The following is a 12925-nucleotide window of genomic DNA, read 5'->3' as shown; positions in this document are numbered from 1 at the left end:
TGAATAAAGATGTTTAATCTAATAATTTCGATATTGCCAGGCTTTACGGACAAATCTCCAATTAATATCACTGAAGTATTTTGTAATAATAAAAAAAAAGTCATGATTAATTATATTATATACATACACATATACAATCGGTATTTAGACACATTAATACATAAAATATACATAGTAATCTTCCAAACCAAGTGTTTTTCTAAGAGAAATTTTAGCAAATATCATAAGGACTCACTCTATTATAGCTCATTATTTATGATCTGGATGAATCATGCACAGATGTACCCTCGAAAAAATCTCATCTAACTTTTGACTTGGATACTCCACTTTCTCAGCTACCATTACTCATAAACTCATGCAAACGGTTACAATTGTTACTTCTAAGAGCTCTTCACTAGTATACTCAAGTGCTGTTAAAAAATGGAAGATCAAGTGATTGTGATGGAAGAATCTAAGTCCTCTAAGACAATCAAACAAAGGTATTCATTCTATCTATTTATTATTTAATTTACCCTCATATATGCTATTAATATGTATCATTTGAACCTACATACATTATTGTATTCTATCATCCCAACATGTATTGAATCTATTATCATTAATGAAATGAGTTAAGCTTGTTCCTCTCAAAAAAAAAAAAAAAAAATTACATTATTGTAGTGATTGTGAAAAAAGTACGGGGGATCAAATCATTACGATGGAAGAATCTAAGTCGCCTGAACCAGCTGATCCAAAAATGTATGTACTCAATCCGTTTAATTTATCATCCTCCAATTAATTCTACTATTCTTTTCACCCAAAAATTCCATATATCTCTATATAAACTTTTGTTAATTTAGGTGCAAATTTAACGATAAAGAAAGATTTGAGCAAGTGCCCAGTTGCTCAGTAGGATTATGCTTGTTCGTGATTTTTGTCATTGCCTTAAAGGTGTTGAGTTTGATTTTCAAGATTCTTAACATAAAGAAGGAGGTTAAAAAACATTAGATATTGGAAAAGTCACACCTCGTTTAGTGTGGTGAAGCAACATTAGCTATATGTTGGACCTAGGTTCTTTGTTTTTAGATACACCACTCAGTAACACTTTAAGCTTATCTCCGACTTAGTTTAAATCTTTGTTTTGTGAAAGTGCGGTTGTATTGAGACATTGAGGTGAGAATTGGGTTTCAAATCATTTGGTTTATTTCATTTGGACTGTGCGGTTTATTTCATCCTGATCGTTTTGTTTGTTTTTCTGGGTGTGATGAGTGTAAATAGTGATGGCAGTGTCACCAATAACTTGATTTAAGAGTTTGATTGATATACATATGGATGGATCATAGTCACATAATTCGTGCACCATCCCAGGAACCGCGAATTGGTTCGTGCGAACCGGTTCCCAGTTCTTTCGCGAATTGGTTCGCGAGAATTCGCTCATGAATTCGTTCAAAGCAGAGAACCAGAGAACCATGTCTAAATTCGATTCTGATAAAGCTGTGCCAGTTTGATTTCGGGTTCAACGCCTTCAGATGCGTATTTCAGTTGTGAAAACGTGTTCAACACCATGTCTGCAAAGTGCAAACGGAGTCTCCATTCCAAGCTTGAAGAAGATGAAGCGAGTTTTGGGCCTTAACCTGAATTAGCCTATTTAAAAGCCCATTAACTCTTTTTTCTTTTCTTTCTGTTTTTGGTCAGGATTGTTTATAAAAATATTTTGTCACATGTTTGAAAACTCTCTAGGCATGGCATCGTACAATACAAAGATGCTTATTTATTTTATTGAAAAAAAAGAGTTATTTATTGTTTTCTTTTTTCAAGGAGAGGCATGGCATCTTACAATACATATACAAGCATAATTAAGAAAGATGCTTATTTATTTTATTGAAAAAGAGAGTTATTTATTGTTATTTTTGTTAATTAAATTATTTTTTTCATTAGTAACGTACCGATTATTATATTTGAACATACCACGAACCCAAACAGCGTTCCGACTCTGTATACCCTCCACGTACCTAGTTATTTGAAAATCGCGAACCGCGTACCCGAATTCGTACCACGTATCGAAGCGAGTGCCGAACCGTGTGACTATGGGATGGATACCCTTTCACTTGGTTTAAGAGTTTGGGTACCCGCAAAGTGGAAGAAAGACTTGGTAAAGCTTTGGCAAATAAAGAATGGTTCCAACTATTTCTGTAAGCAAAAGTTAGAAAATTTAGTGGTGCTTGCATTGGATCATTATCCCATTCTTTTGGAACGTGAACTAATGGTGTGACCAAATAGACAAAGACGCACTTTCAAAGTCTAAAATGATTGGCAAATTGAAGAAGAGTTCAATGAGATTTTGCACGGTAGTTGGCAAGCCAATATGGGAGTACCAATCATCCCACATTGTAGCAAAACTCATTGTAATAAATTAAAGGACGGTATACACGAGTGATATATATGTGTGTGTTTTGGTGATGTGATAGAAAAATGAAAAGATATTAAAGTGTTGAACAAAGGTTGAAAAGTTTGCGGTGTCCAAATGTAATTGTTTTTTTGGGGTTTAAATATTAGTTGATTACAATAACCTTTTTTGGAAGATAAGAAATTATTATTCTATAAAATGACACTCATAATCATTTTATCACGGTCTTCAAGATAATTTGAACTACATCCATTTAAAATTGCAAAGTCAAACTCGTACCATTGAATTGAACTGGTACATCATTGACATATGTGTATATTGTATCATTATTAAATCAACCCTCGAATGAAAACTGAAAACCCAAACAAAAATGAGAAAATCCTTTTAGTTTTACTTTGGTTATTAGATTCTTGTCATGTGAAGAACAACTCCATGGCCAGGTTCTATAAGCATGTGGAAGGAAGGTGAATGACAATAACTTGGTGATAAAGAGAATTAAAACTTCAACAAAATGATAGACAAGATCGCCTTCAATTCAACCATTGCTAGATGCTGTCCTAAACATACACGAGGTCCCATTCCAAATGGCATGTAAACTTGTGGAATCTTGCATGCTCCATGCACTCCATTTGCAAATCTTTCTGGATTGAACTTATGTGCATCATGTCCCCAAAGCTCTGGGTCTTGATGCAATATTGGCATTGGAATTTGAATATTCATTCCTTTTGGAACTTGGATACGTTTGAAATTAATGTCTTCAAAAGCTTGTCTAACAACCGATGCTGCTGGATAAAGCCTCAATGTCTCTTGAATCACCATTGTTAACTGCAAGTACACATTTTTATTCAATATCTTCAATTACTTGTTAGTAAGAAAGGCTTATGAACTAAAAAAATGTGCTACAATTATACAAGATCTTTGAATTTCTTGAATATTTTATGAGTAATTTGTTGTTGTTCCTTCATATATTTTTTCCCAACTCTATGCAGCACTTTTTAATTCCTATAACGTATAAAGTTTTTATAAAATTATTTTGCACAAAAGATTAGGTGTAATTATTTAGTAGTCATTGAACTATTTGTGAATCTTGAAATAGAACCTTGAACTAAAAATATCTGTAATCGAGTCCTTGATTTTTTCAAGAATATTTAACTAGATACGTGAACTAGTTTTCAATCGTATCTTGTGGGTATGAACCTTATCGTACATAACTCATGAATCGTATTTCCTTTCGTGCTAAAATCCTCAAACTTTAAAAGTAGGTTTCTTTCATATTCCTTCTTAACTTATATGTATATCTCATGTGAATCTTGAAATAGAACCTTGAACTAAAAATATATGTAATCGAGTCCTTGATTTTTTCAAGAATATTTAACTAGATACGTGAACTAGTTTTCAATCGTATCCTGTGGGTATGAACCTTATCGTACATAACTCATGAATCGTATTTCCTTTCATGCTAAAATCCTCAAACTTTAAAAGTAGGTTTCTTTCATATTCCTTCTTAACTTATATGTATATCTCAGAGATGCACATTACCGCATAACATAAATCATGTAGGATCCTTGACCCACATGACAATATCTCGTTCCTTTATTCCTAAAACACTGAACTTGAATCATCATAACACCATATTCGAATACCAGTTATCACTCTTGTTAACTTGATCATTACTTTGAGTCGCAAGAAGAAACCTTCCGAATCTTACTTGTATTCCTCTTATCATAGCATATACTCTTTCATAACCGACTAACGGTTCTTGCGCGTATCCGACATCACCAATTAGACAACCCGATTACTACATTTGCGGTGACTCTAGTCATTCTTATCTTACTTAAGTGAAGACACCTCCATATTACTTTTACCATATCTTTCACTGACTGTATAAGTCTCATTACTTACTTGACGTTTCTAGAACTCCTTACTCGTCTCATAACACTTCTTACTATCATACTTATGGCTCCATGGATACCGTCAAAGACCTTACCAATCAAATCCGTTGCACCAGTCTAATTCCCACATGTTGGCTTTAACCAATACCTTAATCCGTTGAGACGAGTGAAACTCTACACTCCCATTTGCCATATGATTACTATCTTCTAAAGACCTTCCATGTTGCAACTAACGCCGTAATATTGCACTTTTCACTTCCTTGTAAGATCGAATCTCATAATAAACTTATCATATACTCATAATACTTTCCTTGTGGATAGACCTTACATATTTACTGGTTGGGCTTACCTTATGACATATCCATACTATACTTAAACTTGTTCCTGAGTAATCTCAACTCATAATGTACATCCTTACGATTTCCCATGGTAGACTCATCACTTACTCATACATGCCTTACTTGAACATACATCATTACATCTTCATATTCTCGCATGTTATGCTTTGCTTAATCATACTAATGCTTGTTCGTTGATTTGTCTTTTAAAGAAAACTTCGTAAATTAACACACGGATCATTGGCGTTGATGATTCTTCATCGTATACATATATTGAATTCCATTTTAGTTCCAAGAAAGTCAACTCCGATCACCCATATGTGTATGTATTCTTAAACTTTATAAGCATTGAAATTCATCATTGTAATGAGCCTTGGCAAGTTAATTAAGCAAGACATAGTTTCGAGGAAAACTCATAACTTCACATAATTCAGAAATCTTGTGGCTACACATAACTTTTCACCATGCTACTATCCATCTCATGAATTCGCATCCACAACGTCTATCCCATAATTCGAAACCTCGAACTTCTGATTCAAGCCCATTCTTAACTCTTAATACATAACTTCCGATATTACCTTGAACCGAATCGATTTCGTTAAAACTTTAGGATGTAATGTGCATTCGATACTTGATGTTTTAGATAATTTTCATTGCGTAAAATATCGTGAAGACAACCCCCAATAGCCATTGTAGTCCCTGGAGACGAACTGACAGTTTCCGGAAAATTTGAAATTTCGCCCCCAGATTGGCTATTAGCGAGTTTCTTCGATTTAATATTTCCGGAAAACAAACGTCTTTTACATAAAATTCTTATTTCGTAAGTAACAATGCACATTGACCACCCCTAACATCATAAAACATTCCATAACATTTGCATGACAGTCATTAACATCAATCAACGCAACTCTCGGTACATCAGAAATTATTGTCTTATTCGTAGCAACACTTAACATAAAACTTTAACTTCTTCTGCTACGAATAGCTTATCTCATAACTTTGTTGCCTCGCGCAACTTTCACATCTTGGACTTCATCCACATACTACTACCCCTAAAAGCTCACTGATTCCGTCAACTCATGTCGACTTTTCCTTATCTTGTAGCCTTGCACTTATGTTCTAGTATACAATTCCTTTCTTTAACACAAACCTGTTCCAACAATGACTCTTACCGAAGCTCCAGGTCAAACTCTGATATTTCCAAACTCTTCACTTTCGGTATATATAGCATCATTGACATCTCACCCTACGTTGCCGGAACAATCCGTCTTAACATAATCTTACATTCCCGGAGGACTCAAACTTCCACAACTTAACTTACCGGTCACCTTCTGGCACGATTAAACTCTTACTATTACTTGTTTCGAGTTCATCTTCATCACATACTTCGTTCCTCCTGGGTCCTATTCAGCTCTCGAGCATCCGTCCTAACCGTCGAATGCAAAATTGAGATGATCAGGCTCAACTAACAACGACAATTAGAACATTTACCCAGAACCCAATGGTCCCCCTACCTTAGTTGAAACTTAATGACCCATGGCACGATCTGAATCGACCTGCTCTGATACCAAATGTAACTCCCATTCTAAATGTATCTAGAAAGTTTAGCAAGTTTGTTATCTTTAGTATTGGATACATTAAAATTTACAACAAATAAATTTCATATGAATAACTTATACATCCATAAGCGTTCGTACATCAAAGAATAACTTAACTTGTCTAAAACATAATGGATACATTCTTGAAATCCATATCATCCTGCAGCGGGTACGAACGAGCACTTGCTGAAGCGTCCATACGGCTACTAGCTTGCATACCATCTTGTTTATCTGAAACAAATAAGGATTGGGATGAGACATAATGTCTCAGTGAGTTCCGCCTAACCCTAGGCTATAGGCAACCTCAGGGAAACCTATGGTCACCACGTGTCTACAGTACAACCTGACGGTTGATTATACGTTTGTGGTCATACTTTCCTAGATGGTCGTGCATACTAGATTTGTCGTAGGTTCATCTTGCTTGTTATAGGTCTTGTCTACATCATACGTGTCATGGCAGTTAACGGGGAACCTAATACCACTATGCCAAGATACACTAAACGCATTGAGGTCCAAACATAACATAATCATGACACGAACCTAAACCGGACGATTAGGGAGACCTAAGATCGTCATCGGCATATCATTCATAACTTTACCTATTCCATAAACTTATGCGTGACTAACGCCATGTCATAATCATACATATTCATAATCATAATCATAATCATAATCATACATAGATGTTAGCGTTGAACAAACATGATTATCTTGATTCATTTTACGGAGAGCCTCGGGTTGAGGGTTTACTTTCAAAAATGACTGCACCGAGAAAATCCAGCACAAAAACACCAAAATTGCCTGAAACGATTAAACATTGCATTTTTGCACTATTTACTCGCCTAGGCGAGTTGGAGGCGAGCATAACATTGGTTATGTTCCTTTCTGCTCGCTGTGGCGAGTTGGTGGTGAGTGAAACATGATTTCTATGTTGTTTACTCGGCATGGCGAGTACTAGCTCGCCCAGCGAGTTGTGACAGTCCAGAACTTGTAAAAATGGCATTTTTGGCTCAAAAACGTCAAAACCAAGTGACCCAAAGCATATTTGAACTTATTTGATATAAAACACTTAGAAAACATTCATAGGACAAGTATTTACATGTTTAGCAAGCATGGCTTGAAAAGGGCAACTAATCTAATACATAAAACCCTAAATTTCATAACTTTCCTTACAAGTTAAACACATAATCCCAAGGTAGGAAAAAAACTATCTATGGAACTCACCTATCATGCTTTGCTTCCACTCCAAGCTTCAAATTTTACTTCACACTAACCAAACCCTAGCTTCTTGAAGGAGAGAAGAATTGAAGCTCAATCATATATCCAAGTCTCTAGTTGTTTCTTGGAGGAGGAGGAGAGGAAGAAGACCATGATGCAAGCTTCAACTTCCAACTTTACCAAAACCTTATCTTCTTGAGATTCTCATGATGAAGAGGAGGAGTAGTGGAAAACAACTTATTCGAAGCTTCCAAGTACCATAAAATCTTGAAGGAAGCTTGTACAACTTAATTCTTGATTTGTAAGAAGTTTTGGAAAGGATTGAGGAAGAGAAGAAGAGGGAGAGGGCGTGAGTTTTTAGAGAGAAGGATGAGGAAATCCTTTCTCCTAAACCTAGAGAGAGAAAGAGCAATTGGGAATGAATAATTTTGGACCAAAACCACTTATATACTCCTTATGCATGAAAGTACCAAAACGCCCTTCGTCTTAAACGCGTTTAATCCGTCTCTAATACTTAACTCGTGTTTGCCTGTCATTTGAAATAAACATTTCTATCATACTTATTTTCCATGAATACCGGTCATCTGACACATCGACTAGTAATATTCCAATATTCATCGAATGGGATATTACAACATTTTAGGGGGAATTTTCTAGGTTAAATTGGTGCGCTGCATTTTAGATGGAATTTGTTAGGCTAAATTGCTGCTAACCGAATGCAGCATTTTAGAGGGAAATTATTAGGTTAAGTTGCTGCATACCTAATAAAATTAGTAAATAAGGATGTATTACTCTTTTGAGAGATTGAACGAGTATCAAAAGTGTGAGAACAAGTCACATATACAAATACAAATGAAAACTTGCAATAAATATTATATATATCCAAGGTTAGCCTCCTAAGAAACTGATATCTTTGACATAAACAAATTCCATGCAATTACTGCATGATGTATAACTGTTATCGACCTCCCGTTCATGAATGAACGACTTGTTATACCCTAATTTTGGACCTAAAAATACTAACTCATTTCTTCTTTTCTTGCATTATAAGTCATTTGAACTGTGTCTGATCAATTGCATCTTTCTCTGCATTTTATTTCAATTTTATTTGCAAAATTCACATAGAAGGGTATTTTAGTCATTTCCTATGTTAAAATTTCTTTCAGTCTTTTAAAAATTTGTTTGAGTCCTTTCAAATAGTTTGAATAAGTCTTCATTTCAATTCTATGTCAAAATCCAGTTCAAAAATTGCATTTGAAGTCAGTTTGAGTCAGTTTTGCCCCTGGGGGCATTTTAGTCTTTTCATGTGTCAAAACTCTGTTTAAACTCTTAAAATTGTCTCTGAGTCTTTTAATTTTGTTTGTATAAGTCTTTGCTTCAATTCCTTGTTAAAAATCCATTTTAAAAATTCATCTGAGTCATTTTTAGTCGTTTTAGCCCCAGGGGCATTTTGGTCATTTCACACAAAATTTCGGCAGAGAGAGGTTACTTTAAAGTACCTCATTTAGGCCATTGGTTCGTTTTAGTCCGTTTTGTCAATTTTAATCGTTTCATTTTACGTTATTTTCCGGTTACCAATTTTAATTCATTTTATTTTTATTTTTATTTTAAGTCCTAAAATTCTAAAAATTGCATATTAGTCCTTTTTTGTCCAAGTCATTGGTCCAGTGCCACGTGTCAGTGTCTTATTTGTCCAGAAAGTTTGTTACAAAGTTATGCCACATGTCACGTTCTTATTGGTCCAGCACTTACATGGCAGCCTATAAATCCCAGTCACCAATCAAAGTCCAAGTCACCAATCATTTTTTACACATTCCCAAAAAATAAAAAAAAATCAGAAAATTTTCTCTCTCACTCTCCTTTTCCTCACGCGCCCCCACCTTCATCTTCACCCAAAATCCTAACCAACTTTCTCTCCACCTCCAACCACCACTCAACCACCGTAACTGCCTCCTCCTCCGCCGTAACAACCTTTAATCACCACCAATTCCATCTCTAACCAACCTAACCACCGCAACTGCCTTAATCCACCACCATTCCAATACAAATTCATCACTGTGAATCTGAATCAAGCTTTGAAACCGAATCAAAACACCATCACTATCATCACGCCAGCTTAATCAAAACGGCAACAACACAAACAAACTCGTTTTGGTGCAAGATTCGCGCGAGTAAACCAAGAAGCTGAGTACAGATCACGAAAACAGAAGGAAAAGAAGAGGAAGGCTTGGATTCGAAAGATTCGCCGTTCACTCCTTGTTCTCCGATCTGAAAACGGTAACGAATCTCTCTTCTTGCAACATGTATTGATCACACTCTGTGGAATGTTTATGTCAAAAGAAATACGAATCTGAAACTTGTAGATCTAGGGCTTTTGGTGTACGTTTTCGAAAATTGAACACCGGATTAAGGAAGAGGAGGAGAAGAGGAGCATTTTGATGTAAAATTTTCAAAAAAAATAAATAAAAAAAAGCTCCGACGCGGCGGCTCTCCGGCCGACCACCGCGTCGGAGCGGCTCCGGTTGTCTTCCTCATTTTGTTGCCGGCGGACTGGTTCTAGAGAGAAGTCAGACTCTCTCTCTCTAGAACCAAGGGGTGTGATGTTTTTTTGTTAGTGTGTAGTCTTTTTTTGGAGCCAAGCCTTTATACTCCCTCTCTAAAACCGATCCAGTTCAGCCAACCCATGACCCTACCCGTTTTCTTGTCTTGGACTGGGCTTAGGGCCTGCTGTTGCTGAACTTTGCTTGGCTGCATGTTTTTTGCTATTTCCCACGCAAGATTTTGCTAATCACACCTCTGGCAGGTTTTAAAACTTTAGAAAATTCTCTAAAAAATTTGTGAGTGTGTTTTGATATATTTGTGATAATTTTGTGTTGTTTTTACGTAATAAAAACTGGTAAAAAATAATGTGATATCTTTCTTGCTTATTTTGTGGTGTTGTGTTAAATCTTGTGGAAAATGGCATGATCTTGATTTTGATCTTGGTGCATAATATTGAATTGTGTCATGTGAATTTGTGATAAGCATATCCCTGTTTTGTTGTGTGTTTTATTTTTTGTGAATGTGTTGTGGTTGATTACTTGTTGTACAAGCCATGTAAATAATTGTTTGAGGAAATAAAGTGTGAAATGTGCTTAAAGTGTGTCATAATTCTTGGTTTAATATTGTCTTATGATTTTCATGTCATAGCTGAAATAAAACTCTTTGAAAATTGTCATGGCATGAAAATTATAGGCCTTATGTTTGTGTGAATTGTATGACAAAGTTTAGGCACATTTTACCACTTTTCGCTTGCTAAGATTTTGTTACATTTTGTCAAGTTTCATTACTTTCCTATACCACTTTACTTGCATCTATTTCAATCCTTATTACTCCTTATGCCACTAACCCATTTCGTTTCATGTTTCATGCATCCCATAAGCATACTTCATCTCCTCCTTCACTTTAATTCCTTGCATTTAATTTGTACCAAGACTTAGAATGTAATAATTAGGACTTTTTGTACTTTACTTTCATGCAATTTTAATTTCTTGCAAGACCATAGAATGTAAACTAGGGCATGATGTAATAAGGACAATGGACTCTAATAATGTATACCGACACAAACACCGACACACGCACACACACCACTTTAGGTATATAGCTAGAATATGCATGCTTAGATGTATGGTTAGGATTGTATGTTTAGATGAATGTTTAGGCCTTATACTTAGAAAAATCAATTTCCCAAAAAATATGAACCAACTTCACTCAAACCCTTTTTCATAATAAACCTTGGGATCAAAATCCCATTGAATTTTCCTTTTTCATTTTCTTAATCAAATTTCAATGAAAAATAACCATACTTAGACCACACTTTGCAAATAACTAATCAAACCCCACTTTTTCTTAATTCTCATGCCCTTGAGGCCTCTCAATCTCTATTCTTCGAAATCCATTTTCAAACTTAAAATCAATCAACAAAAACAAAAACATTTTTGGAAGAGAACTACGGTGGATTTGATCCCTTAAACGGGTACGTAGGCAAGGAACAAAATTCCTTCAATTCAACTAAAATAAAAATCCAAAAACATTCTTCTCCCTCCAATTCTTCACTTAGAAACTCTTAGGCTTAACATTTTCTTTCAAAATAGCATTTTAAAAATAAAGCGCGCGCGTAGAAATTAAAGACGGTTCCTATAGGATATTATAGTCGTTATGGGTGCCTAACACCTTCCCGTAGCGAAAACAACTCCCGGACCTCGATTCTCAAGGGTTTTGCTTACTTTTTCCCTTCCCAAGAAAAAATAAGATATCACCGGTTAAAAAGGTTCAAACGTAATCAATGTTTGACACCCGAAAACCAAGATAAAACACGACTAAGATTAAATCTATGTGAAGTTGGTCAAATTACACTACTTAAATCGGAGTTGTTGGATCACATTTCAACGATCTAGATGCCTACTGCATGAAGTAGATTAGCCAGCGATTTGAGTCTTATCTCTGATTTATACTAATTTTTATAATGAATAATTTTGTTCGTTACCCCCAATTCGAATCTTGTTAAATATGTATTTTAGTTTTTATTAAATTATTATATATTAGTATATTACATTTGACAAATTACAAATGCTCACTCACAATTCAATATCAAAACTTTAGCACCATGGCTTTCTCTATCTCGTATCATCCAACTCAAACTCTATTTTATGTTCTTTTTTTAGTTTTTTCAATGTTCATTTTCTAGCAATCAAGAGAAGGGAATGCCCAATGGTTTGACTCATATTATTCCTTTGATGTCAAAAACTTCAGCCAAGCCACCGATAATTTTACCTTGCAAGGGAATGCCCAGATTTTACTTAATGGAATACTGGAACTGACCAGCCCTACATACCCTAATAAGAATGTAAGTTAGGTCTTGTATTCAACAGCAGTTCCTATTTGGAATAAATACACTGGTGACACTGCCAACTTTGTCTTCGTCTTCTCATTCGTCTTAAAGGACAACAAAAATTATAATGCTCAGCCTGGTGAACTTGTTTTCTTTCTTGTCGGTGAAAATTTTCAACAAGACGATCCACGTATTCGCATATTGGACTTGATGTATACTCTAAAAATTGGTTGAAAATTGTGCCATCAACACGGAGGAGTGGATCATTGATTGAAGTGGTGATACGATATGACTCCTCGAGTAAGACATTGACTGTTATGATGACTGACATCCACGATTTTATCGAATTTCATCGAGTTATTAATTTGAAAGATGTTCTCCCGGAGACGGTAAAAATTGGTATATCTACAGCACAAATGGAAGGTCGTCAAACACACGACATTCATATCCATTCATGGAATTCACACTTCATGTCAACTACAAGCATGGCCCGAGGCATCAACATTGATATTGCAAGCTATGCATTGTTATTTTTTATATATTTTATGCATGAATGGTTGTTATGATAACTTGTATAATATGTCTAAATATAAGAACTATATATGCTACCTATATATAGATAT

The 12925-nt window shown here is 35.2% G+C and overlaps 1 long non-coding RNA gene across 1 annotated transcript; it reads left to right on the top strand.

The window, feature by feature from the left end:
• Positions 1–284: 284 nt before the first annotated feature.
• Positions 285–1211, top strand: LOC146899040 (uncharacterized). The gene is made up of 3 exons (XR_015022718.1): positions 285–479; positions 661–738; positions 840–1211. It is a non-coding gene; the product is annotated as an uncharacterized LOC146899040 (long non-coding RNA).
• The last annotated feature ends 11714 nt before the right edge of the window (positions 1212–12925 follow it).

Source organism: Medicago sativa, chromosome 8 (genome assembly GCF_051527215.1).
Source record: "Medicago sativa cultivar Bolivia chromosome 8, Bolivia_mono, whole genome shotgun sequence".
NCBI lineage: Eukaryota > Viridiplantae > Streptophyta > Magnoliopsida > Fabales > Fabaceae > Medicago > Medicago sativa.
This window is presented reverse-complemented; position numbering and strand designations above follow the sequence as displayed.